The 21,050-nt window shown below is 42.0% G+C and overlaps 1 pseudogene; it reads right to left on the minus strand.

Annotated features, from left to right (window-relative positions):
* Nucleotides 1-19,884: 19,884 nt before the first annotated feature.
* LOC129551942 (AH receptor-interacting protein pseudogene) lies at nt 19,885-20,791 on the minus strand (annotated as a pseudogene).
* Between the last annotated feature and the right edge of the window lie 259 nt (nt 20,792-21,050).

Raw genomic sequence — 21,050 nt, forward strand, 5'->3', positions numbered from 1 at the left:
AAGACTAGAACAAAGAAAAGAGTCCTCTAATGCTGACAGGATTAGACTCCATTATAGATGTTTGGAAAAGTACTCGTCCTTTACAATGCCAGTTCCATAATAAAAAAACAGTTTTTGTCACTTTTTATATTGTTAGTATACCTATTAATATATGGAAAAGAGATCTTCTCTCTCCCATGGGAGCCTCTGTAACCATTCCATCGAAAAACTAATAGCCACTGCTCAAATTCCTCGAGCACTCCCATTAAAATAGATAATTAATACTCCTAAATGGGTTGAGCAGTGGCCATTACCAAAAATAAAGCTCGAGGCCTTAGAGCAATTAATAACAAAACAACTTCAACTTGGCATATAGAGCCTTTTACTTCCCCTTGGAATTCTCCTGTATTTTTTATTAAAAAAAAAATCTAAAAAATGGAAAATATTGACTGATTTTTAAAAAGTTAATAAATGTATTAAACCCATGAGAGCCTTACAATTGGGCCTTCCTTCCCCGCTCTATTCCTCAAAATTGGTCTTCAATGGTATTAGATCTTAAAGATTGTTATTTTACTATTCCCTTACAATTACAAGATAGAGATAAATTTGCTTTCACAGTTCCTGTTCTTAATCACGCTCAGCCCATTAAGTGCTGCCATTGGACAATCTTGCTACAAAGAATGATAAATAGTCCTACCTTATGTCAAGAGTTTGTAGCTCGTTCCTTACAATCTGTCCGTCAAAAATATCCTAATTATATTCTCTGTCATTATATGGATGATCTCTTATTGGCAGCTCCCTGTATCGCTAAACATGATAAATTCTTCTTAAAAGTACAGGAGGCTTTAAAACAATATAACTTGCATATAGCACCAGAAAAAAAATTCAAAAAGATTTTCCCATTTCTTATTTAGGGACCATATTAAAACAACACCAAATCCAGCCTCAAAAATTACAAATTAAAAGAGACCATTTAAAAACTTTAAATGACTTCCAAAAATTATTAAAAAATATTAATTGGCTTCGCCCAGTACTTGAGATTCCTACTTATCAATTACGACACTTATTTTCTACTTTAAAAGGAGACACAGCTTTAGATAGTCCCCAAATCTTAACCCCCTTGGCTTTGCAAGAGCTTCAATTTGTTGAACAAAGATTAAATAATGACTTTTTAACATATATTTCTGCGTCTCAACCTATTTCATTCATAATATTTCATACCCCTCATTCTCCATCTGGTGCAATTGCTCAAAAAAAAAAAGATTAATAAAATGTTTTTTTTTACCTAATAGTTTCTCTAAAAAATTAACTACATATATGGATAAATTAACCTTTCTTATACAAAAGGGTCACAATCATATTCTACAATTATCAAAAAAAAAAAAAAAACCACACCAAATTGTTACTCAGTTAACAAATGCTCAGATATCTTTATGTTTACAATTTAATAAAAATTGGCAAATTTCCCTTGCTTCATTTCCTGGTTCATTTTCTAATCATTATCCGTCATCTAAATTGATTGATTTTCTTCGAGCCAACCCCTTGATACCTCAATCTCCGATTTCAGATGTTCCAATTAAAGGACCCACTGTTTTTACTGATGCAAATAAAAATACTGCCAGATATTAGATCTTTAAATTCTAAAGTTCTTCCTTATTCATTCTCCTCTATACAGCCTGCTGAGTTGTGGGCTATTTATTTAGTTTTGCAAGATTTTCCTCAACTTCCTGTTAACATTGTTTCAGATTCTCAATATGCTGTTTCTTGTCTACAGCTTCCTCAGGTTTCCTTGCCTATAACTCTTGACAGATATTGATAAATTGTTTTATCAGGTGCAACAATTGCTTCTACAGCGTTCAAAATCAATTTTCTTTACTCATATCCGTGCTCATTCCGCCCTTCCTGGACCCTTGTCCTTCAAAAATGCTACAATTGATGCATTACTTTATCCTATAAAAGCAACAAAACAAGAACATCATCTACAACATACTAACTCTAAAAGATTTAAAAAATCTTATGCTATTACTCAAAAACAAGCTCAAAATATTGTTCACTCTTGTTCCATATGTGCACCTTTTACTTTACCATTTACCCCACCAGGTGTCAACATAAGAGGACTACAAGCAAATCAGATATGGCAAATGGATATAATTTTTATTTCATCTTTTGGGCAACAAAAATGCATCCATCATACTATAGATACATGCACACATTTCCAATGGACTACTACATTACATTCTAAAAAAGCTGACGCTATTATTACTCATTTATTATCTTGTTTTGCAGTTATAAAAATACCAATTAAATTAAAAACTGATAACGCACCTGCTTACCAATCTGCTAAATTAGCTCATTTTTTATCCCAATATCATATAACTCATACTTTTGGCATCCCTTATAATAGTCAAAGACAAGCTATCATTAAAAGAGCTAATCGTACTTTACGTAAATATATTAAAAAAATAAAAAAGGGAGAACAGGAGAGATTTATGAAACCAAAAGATATCTTGAATAAAACCTTACTTACTGTAAATTTTTTGAATATTTGGAGCAAAGAAAATCTATCAGCAGCAGAATTGCATTTTCAAAGGAAAGAAGAGGATAAGAAGATCTTGAATACACTCATTTGGTATAAAGATAAAGAAAAAGGTTGGGTTCCAGCATCACTGATATATTTAGGACGAGGTTATGCTTTCATATCTGTTGATAATTTTAGGTTTTGGACACCAACTCGGTTGATCAACATTCATCATGGATGACCACTTTGTGTGAAAATTTGAAGAGCTTTCTGCACAGCGGAACTTTACCTTCCCTACCCGATCTGCGTCCCCTCCAACATGGGGGCAACTGAAGAAGCTTACACAGGAGGCTGAAAAAACCCTCGTTAATGCTGGTCAGCCTCTCAATCCTACTAATTTGCTGTTGGCTATGATGGCTGTGGTTACCTGTCAGGTAATGTATGCGCAAGCGATAGAATATACGTATTGGGCTTGTGTTCCTAATCCTCCTCTTGTGAGAGCTGTCTCTTGGGGTGAACCTGAAGTACAGGTATGCACCAATGAAACTGCATTCTTCCCACCACCCGCGTGTGGAGGACTTGAGCATTTGTATCATTATAATAATCAATATAACATAAGTAATGTTACTGTTGCAGTGGAGGGCCTCCCCTTGTGCATTGGAGGACATCTCTTTTGCCTGTCTACAAAAAAGCACAATCATCACTCTTATAATACCTGGGGGGTACGATATAATAATTATCATCCTGCTGTCTTTACTGTGCTTGTTTCCACCAGGGGATTCAACACCTCTACAACGCCGATGAGTCACCATCCTGATACCTTTATACCATTATGCCCTTCTACATTTTTTATTTCTTCTCTAGAATCTTTGGAATGGGAAAGTTGCCGAGGTCATTGGCCTTTTAAGGTCATTAACTATTCTGGATTTGTTATTGTAGATTGGAGCCCTGATCATAGCCAAATTATGGAAAAATGGTCTAACAAAACTCTCAAATGGCATCGAATTAATGGTACTTTAATGGGTAACGGTAATAAAACCGTAAAATGACAGCAGTTTGCATTCGTTCCCCGCCCCCCCCAGTTGCAATTGTTAGGGTATCCCCACTTCCAAGGGAATATTTTGAAACTGTGGGCAGTTTTGGGGAATCTCACTATATGGTCAGGAAACTATACTTTGGATACGAGTGACAGTTCAGGTCCCTTACATGTCAACTTGCATATTAATAAATCTTATTCTGCTACGGCTTGTTTAAAATACCCCTTTGCATTCTTGTATGGAAATTGGAATGCAACTGAGGGATCTATATCATGTAATCATTGTAATTTAACACAATGTGTAAATCAGTCATGGTAGAAAATTTTGAAATACAAACCCGCAATTCTAATTTTTCAGTGGTGGTTGTTAAAACTAGAACCGAAGTATCCGTTCCATTCCGTCGCTCAGTCATGTCCGACTCTCTGCGACCCCGTGGGCTGTAGCCTACCAGGCTTCTCCGTCCATGGGATTCTCCAGGCAAGAATACTGGAGTGGGTTACCATTTCCTTCTCCAGGGGATCTTCCCAACCCAGGGGTCGAACCCCGGTCTCCCGCATTGGAGGGAGACGCTTTAACCTCTGAGCCACCAGGGAAGCCCCAGAACCGAAGAATGGCTACCTGTAAATTCGACAAGACCTTGGTCAGACTCTCTTGCTGTATCTCATTTGGTGACCGCTGTACAAACTTTGCTTCACCGATCCCGACGCATGCTTGGAGTAATCATAGCTTCAGTTCTTGCAGTGGCTTCAGTTACTGCAACCTCTGCCGTGGCTGGACTTGCTTTGCATCAAGGAATCCAAACAGCAGACTTTGTGCGGGAATGGCATAAAGACTCTCATTTATTATGGCAACAACAACGAGATTTGGATACCCAACTTGCAACTGATATACTCAATCTTCAACATACTGTTTCTTGGCTTGAAGATCAATTAACTGTCTTATCCACGAGAAGTGTGTTGAAATGTGATTGGAACTCCTCTCAATTATGTATAACACCTGTGCCTTTCAACATGAGTGAGGGTTGGGAAAAGGTAAAATGGTCTTTAACAGGGCATCAAAACCTAAACAAGGAAATTGTGGAATTAGAGCAGCATATTTTGTCTACATTTAGCAAAACGCTACCTGACATTACTGGGTCCGATCTGTTAAAGGATTTGCAGAAAGGGATGAATAATTTGAATCCTTTTGGGCATGTATCTACTCTAACTGGAACTACTTTTGGGAATGCTTTGTTCATAATACTATTATGCTGTGTTATTATTCTAGTCTTCCAGTGCTGGCAGAGAAGGCAACAACTAAAAAAGGACAGACAACGCATTATTGCCGCCTTACAGCTTGCTACTGCTTCTCAGAAAGAAGGGGGAAATGTAGGAGCCCGGCAGTGACCATGAGAAAGAATGGTTAAGGAAGCAGAGATGTGCCTGCAAACAAGACTCTCTGCTTGGGCAGAGCATGCTTGCAAACAGGATGTTTTGCCAGGAAGCCTGCACACAATATCCAAGGTTAATGGTCCGCTCGCATAGGAGGGAACATGCCCTCCTTAAAAATAAGGAAGAGGCTGGAGTTCTGGGCAGGCTTCTTAGTAAACATGATGTGGTCACTTCCTCCCTTTGTTCCTCCCATCCTTGAAATGTGCTTGGCTTTTTGTCCTTATTTGGTAGAAGAATGCATTGCTTAGGTTCTGGTATGTGTCCAGCTACCGGGGTATAAAAATAAACCGCAAGGGGGCTTGCGCAGAATTTTCCTCCGGCCGGAGTTGTGTCTTTGTCTGTCTTTTGTGTGTCTTGTCTTTGTGTCATTTCGCCTGCAACAAATAGTATTATGTAGTTTACATACACTCTCCTACTTACTCCTCCACATGTCCCTAAAATATGGGTCTTATTTTTCATCTATATTTTGTCTGCTAGGAAATAGAGGCTCAAGTAGAGACATTTACAATGATTTACCAAAGACCATATAATATTGTCAGTTGAAAAGTCAGATCTCTTCTGCTATCTGCCTTTTTCCCTTCCTCTCCTTTCCAAAAATATTTTTTGGGTAGTGAGTTAATCTGTGCAGGCTGCCATAACAAAACACCACAGACAGGGTGGCTTAAACCACAGAAATGTATTTTCTCAGAGTTCTGGAGATTAGAAGTCCAAGGTCAAGGTTCTGCTAGGGTGAGTTTCTAGCAAGACCCCTTTTCCTGGCTTGCAGATGACTGCCTTCTCATTGTGTCTTCATATGGCTTTTCCTTTGCGCTGGAGAAAGAGAGCTCTCTGGTCTGTCTTCCTCTTCCATAAGGCCACGAATGTATAGGATTAGGCTTTTACCCTTATGACCTCATTTCATCTTAATCACCTCTGTCAAAGCCCATCTCCCAGTACTGTCACACTGAGGATTAGGATTCCAGCATACGAATTTCTGGAGGACACAATTCATCCCATAACAGGCAGCAGACACTATACCAGAGATGGAAATATAGTGATGGACAAAAAAGACCTGGTCCCTGACTTTGCAGAGCTTATGATGTATTAGGAAGGACAGATGCTGTCTTGGTCCACATTTTCCCTCACATAACACTATAGAAGGCACACTGCTTACCCCAATCTACTTCATGCCATCCCCACCCCCCTCAAATATATGTTAATGAGTCAGACGCGACTGAAATGAACTGAACTGAACTGATACAGGATAAACTTCAGACCACCTTGTGTCTTATTCATTTGTCTTTAAATTTGTAGAGACAGAATGAATAAAATTCACTTGAAAGTCCCCTCAGAGGAAGGCTAGTGGAATCCTTTCTGAAAGCAGAACAAGGGTTAGGCCAGGATTTGTCAACAACAACAAAAAACGTATTGCAGTGGTGGAGAGCAAGGAACGTTTTTGTGAATTCCATGAGGGTGCGTGCTGTGCTTCGGTCTTCAATCTAGACTGCTGAGCAGCAGAAACGCTTTCTCTTTTCATCAGTACCCAAAATCAAGAGTTATTATATTTAAGAAGTCTCTGTTGTTAAGCCAAAGTAAATTCACAAGTGTTTCAGAAATTCTTTAAAAATAGCAAAAAGAATCAGACTCACCAGCATCACAGCACTTTGAGTCTGTGTCACCTTCCCACAGCACAAATGGAGGTTAAAAGAAAAATGTGGGCAAAAAGGAGAAAAACATTCTAAGACCTTTTGTTTAATGATATGCAAATGAAACAGTTACTAGGTCACCAAGCACCATGGATTAATTCTGCAGTGTTTTTTTACTCCATTCTCTGCGTTCCAGCTGGCAGAAGCTTTGTATTGAATTAGATATAATATCGGCTCCGACTCAGACAAATCTGGCTTCTGCTCCTGACTCCAGTGCTTACTAGTTCTATGAACTTAAACAAAATAGCTAGTCTCTTTCTGCCTTGGTTTCCTTACAACAAAAATTAGAATGATAATGCTGTGCTGGGCTCTCTCGGGTTACGAAAACGAGGTACGTTCCAGTTACAGCATGATATTGTAAAGATACTATAAAGATGAAAAGGAAACTGTCTCTGTCACCATCCTGATAATCAGCACGTTGTTCATCATCGCTCAGCACAGGGCAGGTACTGTTCTGAGGGTCCATCAGGATTCAGATTCGGCTGAAGATGAGAGTGCATTTCTCCTAACACTAGCATCTCTGCCAAAATGGAGACAATCTCTCTCCTTTTATCCACCTGCTTCCTTCTAGTCTGGGAGGTGGTGATTTGGTCATAAGTCACATCCGACTTTTAACCATCCCATGGACTGTAGCTCTCCAGGCTCCTATGTACATGGGATTTCCCAAGCAGGAATATGGGAGTGGGTAACCGTTTCCTTCTCTAGGGGATCTTCCCAACCTGGGAATTGAACCCTGGTCTCCTACATTGCAGGTGGATTCTTTACCAACTGAGCCACCAAGGAAGTCCTTCCTTCTATTCAACTACCAACTAATTTCTCTCTACTCCTCATGTTATGGCTCCTGTTAACATCCTACTTCTATTGTTGCCTTCATTCTAAGGCAATTTCTTGTGTATTTCTTTTCAGCTGCTTCCACTACTCACTGCATCCTTTCTTGTATGTTTGTTTCATTTTTAAGCTGCCTAAAACACAAGGTTTGATCAAACTCTTAATCAGAATAAAACTCTGCTTTTGCACAGATTTTGATCCCCATCTCTTATAGACCACTGTTCAGCCTGTGGATGGCTGCCTTGGAGGCTGATGCTCCTCTCGATACACTTGTGTGGTCAGGTCACAGGGAAACAGCACGGTTACATCTGCTGAGAGAATTGTTGACAGGCATGCCCTTGGAGGTTTCTCAGGAGAGAGCAGTATAATTGAGTACTCTTTTGATTGACCTATATAAAACAGGTGCTGGTGAGGATCAGATAAAGATGTGCAAACAGCTTGTTTAGTGCCTGGCATATAACAGATGCTCAATAAAACAGCCCCACTCTTTCATCCCCATTGCAATTACTGTAGTTCAGGTCTAAATTCTCTCTTACAACTGCAGTAGGTTCCCACAAGTCTGTTTGCCTCCACTTTCTTTTCTCCTCAAATTCATCACCTATACCTCTGCCAGAGCAATTTGTAGAGACCAGGTGGAATTATTCATTTATTTAACATAAATTGAATATTTGCTGTGTCAGACATTATCTCAGATGATGGAAATATAGAAATTAATAAGATGTGCATTCTATTCTCAAGGGACTAAAGAACAGGAAAGAAAATTAATCATGGTAAACATACACGATAAAAAGTGCAGTGGAGCCCCACCTAAAATTATCAATAGGCTCTTTCCTGTTCAGCAAAGAACAAAGTTTCTAAAGAAGAGGAAATAGGTGACTCTTGAGAAATACAGTAGCTCAGAAAATGCTAGCACAAAGGAAGTTCGTTGCACAAAGAGGACCAGATCATGAAGAGTTTGCAATTTTTATGCGAGGAATTAGAGAATTTTAAGTCCAAAAGGAAAAGCCTCCTCTACTTTCAAAGGAGGTTAAAAAAAAAAAAGTGGGGTTGATGTTTCAGTTCAGTTCAGTTCAGTCGCTCAGTCGTGTCCGACTCTTTGCGACCCCATGAATCACAGCACGCCAGGCCTGCCTGTCCATCACCAACTCCCGGAGTTCACTCAAACTCATGTCCATCGAGTCGGTGATGCCATCCAGCCATCTCATTCTCTGTCGTCCCCGTCTCATCCCACCCCCAATAGCTCCCAGCATCAGAGTCTTTTCCAAAAAAAAAAGGATTCTAGAATCTAATAAAATCCAGGAAATGCTGGGTTAAAATAATTAATAATAAAAAGACTTCTTTACCGCAGGATTTCTCAGAACTTTTAATATACAAATGTGTATTATGACTCTCCAAGAGGAGAATTTGATGTAAGACATTTGCCAGATTTATTTGACCTGGAACCACTGTTTCCATAGAACATCTGGCAGGATACATTATTAAACCCATTCTAGGATATGAAGTTGTTGTCTATGGGCATCCCAGGTGGCACTGCCAATGCAAGAGAACCAAGAGATATGTGTTTGATCCCTGGATCAGGAAGATCCCCTGGAGGAGGGCATGGCAACTCACTCCAGTACTCTTTCCTGGAGAATCCCATGGACAGACAGGCCCAGTGAGTCATTAGGGTCCCAAAGAGTCAGACACAACTGAAGTGACTGAACATGCATAAGAACTGAGAAGTTTCAGCAGTTTGTTCAGGTGAACAAAAGTCACTTGCAGAGCCCAGTGCCCGGGTCTCCCAGCCCGGCCCACACTGCGTCTTCAGCCACGCTGTCAGCTGCTTCCATACGTGTTCTCTACATCCTGCACAAACTGGACATTTCGTTTCTCACTAAGCATGCCTCATACTCCCTTGCTTTGGAGCCCTTGAACAGTCTCCTGAAATTCTACTCATCTTTCAGGATACACCTCAAAGACCACTTCTTGAATAAAGTCATTCATAATTCCCCAAATGGTGTTGATAACAGTCCCTTTGGGTTTTGCTTTTATTTCTGGTTAGCCCTTGTTTCATTCTATTTTGGCAATGCCCATGAATAACGATGGGGAATGCTGGTCACTCCCTGCCAGAGCCACCCACAACCAGTTCTAAATTTTCCCTTCTGTATTCACTACTTCCTCTTCAGGTTTTGAAATGGGATCTTCCCTGAATAACAGATGTACACACACACACAAACAGCAGAGGATTCCCAAATTTCCCTCACTGCACAAAAATGTGTAGAGAAAATTCAGCCTCTTTGTCTGTGACCAATGTAATCTTCGTCATTAGCACCCACCTGCTGAGTGGTGATAAAAACTGAGTTTATTCCTCTCTTGTTAATTAATCTATTTCTTGCTAGGGACTCAGTGTTTGTTGTTTTTCTTTTTTTTTTTTTTTTGATAAATGTCTAGTCTTTCAGATGCTCTCTCAGCCTTCTCATCCCCAAAGAGACATCTGGGTATATGAGGTGTGTTTCCTATGCCCTCTTGACAGTAGAGCAGGGAGGTCTGGGATTTATATTCTCTATCCCTATGCTTTTCTCTGGACTAACAAACACAGAAGTACCACTGGGCCTGTCCTGGGATGTTCTGCTGACATCTGCTGTTAAGTTTGGCAGCTGCTGGGATTTATGACCTGACCTCCTTTGGTCTCCTTAAAGCTTCATTCTGTTTAAGCCTATCTTATCTCTCAATGAACATCTGGTCCTGGCACCGTGATCTATCATGTGATACTCAGCTGCAAGGTCACCTCCACTCTGCGACAGCAACTCTTGGCATGCCAGAATAATTTACTATTAATAATTTACTCTTCCACCTCACCCCTGGAACTTGCAAGAAAATCTGGGATTCTATCCAAGACTGAAGTAAAAAGACTGCTTGGGTTTGCTAAAGTCAGTATGAAGTACAGTGTAGTTGCTCAATAAAAATTTGAATGGAGGATTCCAAGAAAAAAAAAATGTTTATAAATTTTAACTTTTTAGAATCTATGTTGCTGTTTTCAAGAAGCTCTGCTATACATAATAATATAAATTATATGCAAAGAGTTCAATGTTTCCTGTAACTATTTTAACATATACAAATTTGGTTTCTTACTTCTTTTAGTTTATCATCATTACCATCCAAGAGCATCATTTAGCAGGAGCAAGGTCCCTACACTTAGATACTTTAAATTTTAAGAAAAATAATCATGGTACAGATACACAAGTGAGGAACAAGAAAACTTGAACAAAATATTACCTTTACATTGAAAAGCAAACTGAGGTGCCACACACTAATCAGTGGGAAGGTCAAGACAAAAAGAGTCTGTCAGTGAAATGAGGGTAGCCAAAGGCATGAGAGAAGTGGACTTTGGGATTTAAGCAGTGTAAGATTAGGGATGTCTCTGTGTGGCTGACCCACACTGATTCCATTTTGTCAGCTCCTTCTTAGACCCACCGTGCCTTCCCTTCTGAGTGACTGAGCGTTAGCATCAGCATAAGAAATGCATCCAAACCTTATCAGCTTTTACCCTTGCCTTTATTTTATATGAAAACCAGAAGGTTAATGATCATGAGACCCTCAGTGGAAGGAAAACCCCCTGGTTCTTGTCATGCAGATACGCTTCTTCCTTAGCAATCAGATTCTATTTTTGCTTTGGACCCTTTAAGTCCCTCAGCACTGGGTCAGGAAGATCCCCTGGAGAAGTCATGGCAACCCACTCCACTATTCTTGTCTGGAGAATCCCCTGGACAGAGGAACCTGCCAGGCTATAGTCCATAGGGTTGCAAAGGGTCAGTCACCCACTGAAGCAACTTAACACGCACACATACCTCTTTTAGGGTATGTCTCTGGATCATTCTCAACTCAATCTTGCCTGTATGTTAGTTACCCACCATAAACTTCATAAATGCCCTTCATGGAGTTGCCTGCTTCCCTCTTTTCAGCCTTAAATTTCCTTCACAGTTTGAAGGATAGTATTCAATATCTCCACCTTCCAATAGCCTCTCATTAGTTATTCTCTATCAAGGTAATAGTAAAATGTTATTCAAATGAAATGAAGTATCTCTAAGAGTGACCTTAAACTCTTCTCCAAATACGAGACAATCTAAGTGGATTGCAATAGTATTCTAAAACATAGCTTCAGAATAAAGATAACCAAAGAATGAAGAGAATTAAACCCTTGCTAATATATAATCCTGGGTGTTCATTGGAAGGACTGACGCTAAAGCTGAAACTGCAATACACTGGCCACCTCATGCGACGAGTTGACTCACTGGAAAAGACTCTGATGCTGGGAAAAGTTGGGGGCAGGAGGAGAAGGGGACGACAGAGAATGAGATGGCTGGATGGCATCACCAACTCGATGGACATGAGTTTGAGTGAACTCCAGGAGTTGGTGATGGACAGGGAGGTCTGGCATGCTGTGATTCATGGGGTCGCGGAGAGTCAGACACGACTGAGTGACTGAACTGAACTGAATTGAATATACTAATCATATCTCTTCTTATTCTTCTGTATTAGTTCAGTGGTCAGGGACTGGCTTCTGGCTTCCTGTTATTCTTAACCTCAGCAGAATTTACGTAACACTTGCTATTGAAGGGATGAGAGAAATCCAGACAGCTTTTAGCATGCTGCTGCTGCTGCTGCTGCTAAGTCACTTCAGTCGTGTCCGACTCTGTGTGACCCCATAGACAGAAGCCCACCAGGCTCCCCTGTCCCTGGGATTCTCCAGGCAAGAACACTGGAGTGGGTTGCCATTTCCTTCTCCAATGTGTGAAAGTGAAAAGTGAAAGTGAAGTCGCTCAGTCGTGTCTGACCCTTAGCGACCCCACGGACTGCAGCCCACCAGGCTCCTCCATCCATGGTTCTAGGCAAGAGTACTGGAGTGGCTTGCCATTGCCTTCTCCAGCTTTTAGCATATGAGTAATCAATTTTTTAATAGAGTGTAGTGGATATTGTGGAGAAGGCAATGGCAAGCCACTCCAGTACTCTTGCCTGGAAAATCCCATGGATGGAGGAGCCTGGTGGGTTGCAGTCCGTGGGGTCGCTAAGGGTCGGACACGACTGAGCGACTTCACTTTCACTTTTCACTTTCACACATTGGAGAAGGAAATGGCAACCCACTCCAGTGTTCTTGCCTGGAGAATCCCAGGGACAGGGGAGCCTGGTGGGCTTCCGTTTATGGGGTCACACAGAGTCGGACACGACCGAAGTGACTTAGCAGCAGCAGCAGTGGATATTGGGTATTGGGGAGGATTGAAGGAAATGGCAACCCACTCCAGCGTTCTTGCCTGGAGAATCCCAGGGACGGGGGAGCCTGGTGGGCTGCTGTCTCTGGGGTCACACAGAGTCAGACACGACTGAAGCAACTTAGCAGCAGCAGCAGCAGATGCTATCTTAATAATGGGTCAAAGAACAGAAGAGCTTTTAAATATCATTTTTCTTCCTGAAATATCTTGGAAGTTATTATTTTAAAAATAATAATATCTGATACAAAGTCAGGGATTCATTAGTTTATTTCTTCTATTTTTTTGTTTTAAATAAATTATTCCCTGATGATCACTGCATCACCTAAGTGTGAAGCCAAGCAGTGACTATTTCATCACACCAAATACAATCTCCTTTCCTCTGAGAGGTGTTGAAAGTTTCATTTAATCCAATGACTCAATTGGAACATTTTATAATGCATTTTATATGACACACAATTTATCTACATTTTAAAAATGCATTGGAAGAATACCTCTGTTCATTTCAATGACCCTGAGAGAGCCCCAGTTACTTTAGATTATATAGATACTGTGCTACAACCTGCCGGCTTAACTGTAAACTTTTATCTTCAATTAACTTCTGCCTATGATCTATTTAAATCCTCAGAGAAGGTGGGAGAGGTAGGAAGTCAGAGAGAGGCAAAGGGCTCCTCTTGGAATAAGGCAGCTCTCAATCAACATCAAAGGACAAGGAGACCAACAAAAGCTACAGAAAGCAGGGCATCTTGCCTTCACTCGGCCTTTGTTGAGCCTAGGTGGGCACGAGCTGGTAAATTGAGCTGAAAAATAGAAGCATCCCAGGTGGGCAAAGCAGCAAAGAGACAAGCCTAGCCAGTCCTTCCCAGACTCAGCAAGGGCTGGTTCCACATGACCACTGGGAGATGGTACCCATGCTACTGCAGAAGGCATTCATTAGTGCAAATGAGGACAGAAGCAAAAATAAAATCCTAGAGCCTGTACAAGTGTATACATTTCAATTGGAGGAAGACCATATGAAACAGACAACGAACACTCAGTCCAATAGTAAGAGAGCTGAGGTTTGCTGTAAGTGAAGTCAAAAGAATGATGGGAGACAAAGTGTCACTTCCCCAAGCAAGTTATGTCCACAGTGCTTGCAGACCAAGTATCACCCTATTGCAAAAGCGGCCAGCTATAGTCCATGGGGTCAAAAAGAGTCAAATAGGACTGAGCAACTAACACTTTGGCAACAGTAGAGAACTTCCTTTAGTATACCTACTAAGAGATAATCCCTTCCTTTCTTAAAGTAACTACATCCTCTTGATGATGTGGATACTTGTAACAAGCTTAATCCAACAAATATTTAACTTGCGCCTATAGGCCTGAGTTTCCTTCCAGAAAGATGATGTCAGATCCCACTCAGCACTTGTTCTAGGTGGCTAATACCACTTAGAAGTGTGGGGCAACAGTCGCCACTAAGCCATGTCAGCTGTGCCCTCTGTGTCCTGGGTTCCTGCTAACAACAGACACAAAAAGGATGTTTAGCAATTTCAGGTCATAGTCCCTTATTAAGGAATTACTGATCTGGTTCAGGGCCAAACTCCTGGCTTCATATCTACATCACCTGGGGAACTTTTGAAAAACAACCAGAGTCTAGGTAGGGCCTGGATAGGGATATTTTTTTAGCCTCTCTTTGCAAGCATTTCCTTCACCTGTAAAATAGGGATAATAATAGTGCCTCCCTCACAGAGGTCTAGTGAAGATTAAATGTGTTACTAAATAGAAAATGTTTAGAACAGAACTTGGCATCAGTGACCAATCATCCTGGTTTTTTAGGATTGAAATGGTCCCAGGATGCAGAATTTTCAATGCTAAAGCTTTAATGAGCAAGTGAAGTGTTAGTCACTCAGTCATGTCCAATTCGTTGTGACCCCACGGACTGTAACCCACCAGGCTCCTGTCTGTGGAATTCTCCCGGCAAAAATAGTGGATTGTTACAATAGTTGAATAGTTACAATTCCCTCCTCCAGGGGATCTTCCTAACCCAGGAATCGAACCCCAGTCTCCTGCACTACAGGCAGATGCTTTACCATCTGAGCCACCAGGGAAGGCTAAAGCTGAGAAGTCCTGGGCAAACCAGGATGATTTCGTAACCCTACCTGGTACATTATAAGTAGTGTATACTATGCCAAAGCCTTTGACTGTGTGGATCACAATAAACTGTGGAAAATTCTGAAAGAAATGGGAATTCCAGACCACCTGACCTGCCTCTTGAGAAACGTGTATGCAGGTCAGGAAGCAACAGTCAGAACTGGACATGGAACAACAGACTGGTTCCAAATAGGAGAAGGAGTACGTCAAGCTTGTATATTGTTACCCTGCTTATTTAACTTCTATGCAGAGTACATCATGAGGAACGCTGGGCTGGAAAAAGCACAAGCTGGAATTGCCGGGAGAAATATCAATAACCTCAGATATGCAGATGACACTACCCTTATGGCAGAAAGTGAAGCGGAACTAAAAAGCTCTTGATGAAAGTGAAAGAGGAGAGTGAAAAAGTTGGCTTGAAGCTCAACATTCAGAAAACTAAGATCATGGCATCTTGTCCCATCCCTTCGTGGGAAATAGATGGAAAAACAGTGGAAACAGTGTCAGACTTTATTTTTGGGGGCTCCAAAATCACTGCAGATGCTGATTGCAGCCATGAAATTAAAAGACGCTTACTCCTTGGAAGGAAAGTTATGACCAACCTTGATAGTATATTAAAAAGCAGAGACATTACTTTGCCAACAAAGGTCCGTCTAGTCAAGGCTATGGTTATTCCCGTGGTCATGTATGGATGTGAGAGTTGGACTGTGAAGAAGGCTGATCGCCGAAGAATTGATGCTTTTGAAGTGTGGTGGTGGAGAAGACTCTTGAGAGTCCCTTGTACTGCAAGGAGATCCAACCAGTCCATTCTAAGGGAGCTCAATCCTGGGTGTTCATTGGAAGAACTGATGCTAAAGCTGAAACTCCAATACTTTGGCCACCTCATGCGACAAGTTGACTCACTGGAAAAGACTCTGATGCTGAGAAGGGTTGGGGGCGGGAGGAGAAGGGGACGACCGAGAATGAGATGGCTTGATGGCATCACCGACTCTGTGGACATGAGTTTGAGTGAACTCTGGGAGTTGGTGATGGACAGGGAGGCCTGGCGTGCTGTGATTCATGGGGTCGCGGAGAGTCGGACACAGCTGAGAGACTGAACTGAACTGAACTGATACATGTTAGAATTTTTTGATGATACATGCAAAGATTATTCATTTGAACCATATGTAGATTGTTACTTATCTCCTACTTCTGTTTTTTCAAAAGTCAAATCATTTAAGCAAGCAGGATGCATACCACCTAAACTTCTCCTCCTGGAACCAGTACTTCATATGGATTCTTTTGTCTTCAAGCTCATCATTTTAAGTAGAGGCCTGAATCCTTTCTGTTTCATCTTCCCCAAAGTTTTTACATTAATACCAGAAACTCACTTCTCATTGGCTTACTTTCTCTTAAAGCCTACTTGTTAGAAAAGAGGTTCCTTCTTATTGGCTCATTTGTTTGATCTTGTTTAATGAGGCAAATTTTTATAACACTAGGAGGTAAAACATCATTACTGTCTACAGTGCCCAATTTTATTTGGCTTCCTATCACAGCGCTTGCTATACATAAAAAATTGCATTTCTTTCCCTTTCCTCGTTGCTCCAAGCCACATAATCACAAACAGATTATTAGAAAATGTCTCCTATGCACTGGCCCAGGTTTACATAGACAATGCTTGTGACATAACTAAAAAGTAATGTAAACTTTCACAAACACAACAGAACTTATCATTCCAAAATGAGGTTATCACCATGGAAGGAAATAACAGGGAGTATAAGAAAGAAAAGAACTTCAGTGCCAGATAAGTCCCAATTCTACACTAGTTCCAAGGGATTTAAATCACTTAAACATTTTGATTCTACTTCCTCATCTAGATGACAAGGATAATACCTGCTTCATAAGACTCTGGTGAAGATTACAGAAAAGTGATTTATGTTCATCACTGAGCTTCCTTCTTCCCACTTTTAAATCTAAGTTATCCTGGGGTGGAAGAGGAGACACATAGCCATTCCAGAAAGGATGCTGCTAAATAAAATACTTTGGAATTACTTACACCATGTCTTCTTAAATTTCTCTACTAACAAAACTTCAGGCTCTTGAGTCAAGTTTGATGACTAAAGTGATTGAACTAAACAGGGCAATACCATCAAAGGTCCGTCTAGTCAAGCCTATGGTTTATCCAGTGGTCATGCATGGATGTGAGAGTTGGACTGTGAAGAAAGCTGATCGCCGAAGAATTGATGCTTTTGAACTGTGGTGCTGGAGAAGACTCTTGAGAGTCCCTTGTAATGCAAGGAGATCCAACCAGTCCATCCTAAAGGAGATCAGTCCTGGGTGTTCATTGGAAGGACGATGCTAAAGCTGAAACTCCAATACTTTGGCCACCTCATGCGACAAGTTGACTCACTGGAAAAGACTCTGATGCTGGGAGGGATTGGGGGCAGGAGGAGAAGGGGACGACAGAGAATGAGATGGCTGGATGGCATCACCGACTTGATGGACGTGAGATTGAGTGAACTCTGGGAGTTGGTGATGGACAGGGTGGCCTGGCGTGCTGTGATTCATGGGATCACAAAGAGTCGGATACGACTGAACTGAACTGAACTGAGTGATGATGAAAGCTCAGCCTCTGTGCACACTGGTGCCCAATGGAATCTGAGAGATGGAGTTTTGGGTGAAGTAGAAAAGATTAGCTTTATTGTTATGCCAAGTTAAAGGGGATACAAAGTGCTCCTGCCCTTGAAAGCTGTTTCCCAGCTAGGGAGGATCTGAGGAAGAATTTTATAGCAATAATTCAAGGTCAAGGTTGCAGATGAGATTAGGGTGTGAGTAGGAATGGACCTCCTTTAACCTGGCTTCAGTTAATCTTCTTACTGAGCTTCTGTGGCTCCATTAGGCTGGCCTCAGGTGGTCTTCTACCATATGGAGAATGCTGGCACCTTCCATTGTTGGGTTTTAATTCTATAACTGGGATTAAGGATATTGTTATGTGTGTCCCTTGAAGGGGAACCAGGACCCTGCCCCAAAGCCGTACTATGTTTCTTGGCTGCTCCTCCCTTGACTCTGAATCCTTTCCCTTCCTGGATTAGCAACTTTTTGAATCTGCCCTTCAGAACTCAGGGAAGGTTATGGAGGTGGAACAGAAAGTCTCCCTGTGCCCAGGAGCCCCTACAGGGGCCTGCTTGCTTTAAATAATAAAAATGTAACTACAGTAATAGGGCGTACCTCTAAATATTTCCAGTTTGGCATTGCCCAAATGGATTCCATTTTTGTGCAGTGCAGATCAGTTCAGTTCAGTCGCTCAGTCATGTCCAACTCTTTGTGACCCCATGAATCACAGCACACCAGGCCTCCCTGTCCATCACCAACTCCCGGAGTTCACTCAAACTCATGTCCATCGAGTCGGTGATGCCATCCAGCCATCTCATTCACTGTTGTCCCCTTCTCCTCCTGCCCCCAATCCCTCCCAGCATCAGAGTCTTTTCCAGTGAGTCAACTTGTCGCATGAGGTGGCCAAAGTATTGCAGTTTCAGCTTTAGCATCAGTCCTTCCAATGAACACCCAGGATTGATCTCCTTTAGAATGGACTGGTTGGATCTCCTTGCATTACAAGGGACTCTCAAGAGTCTTCCCCAACACCACAGTTCAAAAGCATCAATTCTTCGGCGATCAGCTTTCTTCACAGTCCAACTCTCACATCCATACATGACCACGGGAAAAACCATAGCCTTGACTAGACGGACCTTGATTGGCAAAGTAATGTCTCTGCTTTGTAATATGCTATCTAGGTTGATCATAACTTTCCTTCCAAGGAGTAAGCGTCTTTTAATTTCATGGCTGCAATCAGCATCCGCAATGATTTTGGAGCCAAAAAAAAAAAAGTCTGACACTGCTTCCACTGTTTCTCCATCTATTTCCCATGAAGTGATGGACCAAATGCCATGATCTTAGTTTTCTGAATGTTGAGCCTCAAGCCAACTTTTTGACTCTCCTCTTTCACTTTCATCAAGAGGCTCTTCAGTTCCTCTTCACTTTCTGCCATAAGGGTGGTTTCATCTGCATATCTGAGGTTATTGATCTTTCTCCCAGCAATCTTGTTTCCAGCTTGTGCTTCTTCCAGCCCAGCGTTCCTCATGATGTACTCTGCATAAGTTAAATAAGCAGGGTGACAGTATACAACCTTGATGTACTCCTTTTCCTATTTGGAACCAGTCTGTTGTTCTATGTCCAGTTCTAACTGTGGCTTTCTAACCTACATACAGGTTTCTCAGGAGGCAGGTCAGGTGGTCTGGTATTCCCATCTCTTTCAGAATTTTCCACAGCTTATTGTGATCCACACAGTCAAAGGCTTTGGCATAGTCAATAAAGCAGAAATAGATGTTTTTCTGGAACTCTCTTGCTTTCTCCATGATCCACCGGATGTTGGCAATTTGATCTCTGGTTCTTTTCTAAAACCAGCCTGAACATCTGGAAGTTCACGGTTCACATATTGCTGAAGCCTGGCTTGGAGAATTTTGAGCATGACTTTACTAGCATGTGAGATGAGTGCAATTGTGTTAAATTCCTTAACTTGGGATATCTGGTTTTCTTTAACAATAATTTTTCCTTAAGAGATAAATAAGGCCTTTATATACAGAGAAGAGCTAGTGGTAAGAGCTAGTGGAGTTCAGGTAGCGCTAGTGGTAAAGAACCCACCTACCATTGCAGGAGACATGAGATCCAGGTTTGATCCTTGGGTTGGGAAAATCCCCTCTAGAAGGGATCAGTAACCCACTCCAGCATTCTTGCCTGGAGAATCCCATGGACATAGGTGCCTGGCAGGCTACAGTTCATGGGGTAGCAAAGAGTCAGACATGCCTGAAGTCACAGCACACCTACAGAGAAGGATGAGTTAGTGGAGGCGGGCAGGCTGTCAGCAGCAGCAGCAGGCCATACAGGGTGACCACACCAGCAGGGCCCTGTCAGTGGTAGAAGATGCGCCAGAAGCAGACCTTGTCCTCCTTGTCTTTCTGAGGGATCTGTGCTTAGACGCACAGCTCACAGCTAGATCTGCACCTAGATCCACAGCTCAGGGCTCACCATAGTCGCCAGGGTGGGTCCCAGCTCCAGTACCTTGGCAAAGTCAGCCTGGGCCTCTTGAGTGTTCCACACTGTTGCATGTGCCTTGCTGTACTTGAAGTAGGCCTTGACTTGTCATCACACTTATTGAGGATGGAGGAGCAGTGGTCCAGCACTACTGATACTCTTCCACCATCAGCTTGCACTAACAGTAGTTGAGCAGCAGCAGTGTGATCTGCTGATCCAACTGGATTCAGTCAGGGGACTCAGGCTGTTCTTTCATCTGAAGGTTCTTGACACAGGCAATGGCCTCATAGTACTTGGCAGCAGTCTCCTTCACACGGCCTTCAAGGTACAACCAATTGCCCTCCTGGTGGATGACTGGCATTACCTTTGCCTTCTCCTCAACTGTCATTGCCCATGGGTCCTGCTGATATGTGCCAGGATTCTCCACCTTAAGCATCTCAGTGTCAAAGATGAGAGATTGGGCCTTCTGCTGCAGGGCATCCAGATCAGCATGGCCCAGGGAATTGTGCTCCTGCATCTGGGTGTTGCCCTCCAGGAGGTCTTTGCTGGTTGTAATGTTGAGTAAACTCTTGGCCAATAACAGATATAGGACCACATGCTTGATGTCACAGCAGAACTGAGCAATCTCCCCCTCCCACGTGGTGTACAGGATGGGCTCCCACAGGGGCAGCTTAAACTTCTTGCCAATGTTGAGCTCCATGGGTTTGCCACATGGCCAGCTGTCATCCAGCATGGTGTTCTCCTTGTCGTTGCAAAGAGTCTGGTAGTGGAACGTGACTTTGGTTCCACGCTGAAAGTCAGAAAGCTTTCCTTGGCCTTCCTGTATCACATGCTTTTGGATCCCATCCTCCCAGAGTCTTTCAAAGATATCCACCATACTCCTTCCTCACTGCTCTCTTTCAGCAGCTTCCAGACCAGCTTCCACAACTTCTAGAATTTAGGCAACTTCTGAGCTGGCGTCGTTTTGGCTATGGGCAGAACAATAATATTTTGATGTTCAGATTACCTGCCCTTTGTGATAAACTTCTATGTAATCTGGCTCCTCCCACCCTCTCCTCAGAGCAGTTCTCTCAGGGTTACTTGGGATGCTGTTTCCCAGGCTTGAAACTCTAAAACTTCCCACCAAATAATATATA

The sequence above is a fragment of the Moschus berezovskii genome, chromosome 3, assembly GCF_049115385.1.
Source record: "Moschus berezovskii isolate FMDL1 chromosome 3, NW_MosBer_1.0, whole genome shotgun sequence".
NCBI classification, from domain to species: Eukaryota; Metazoa; Chordata; class Mammalia; order Artiodactyla; family Moschidae; genus Moschus; species Moschus berezovskii.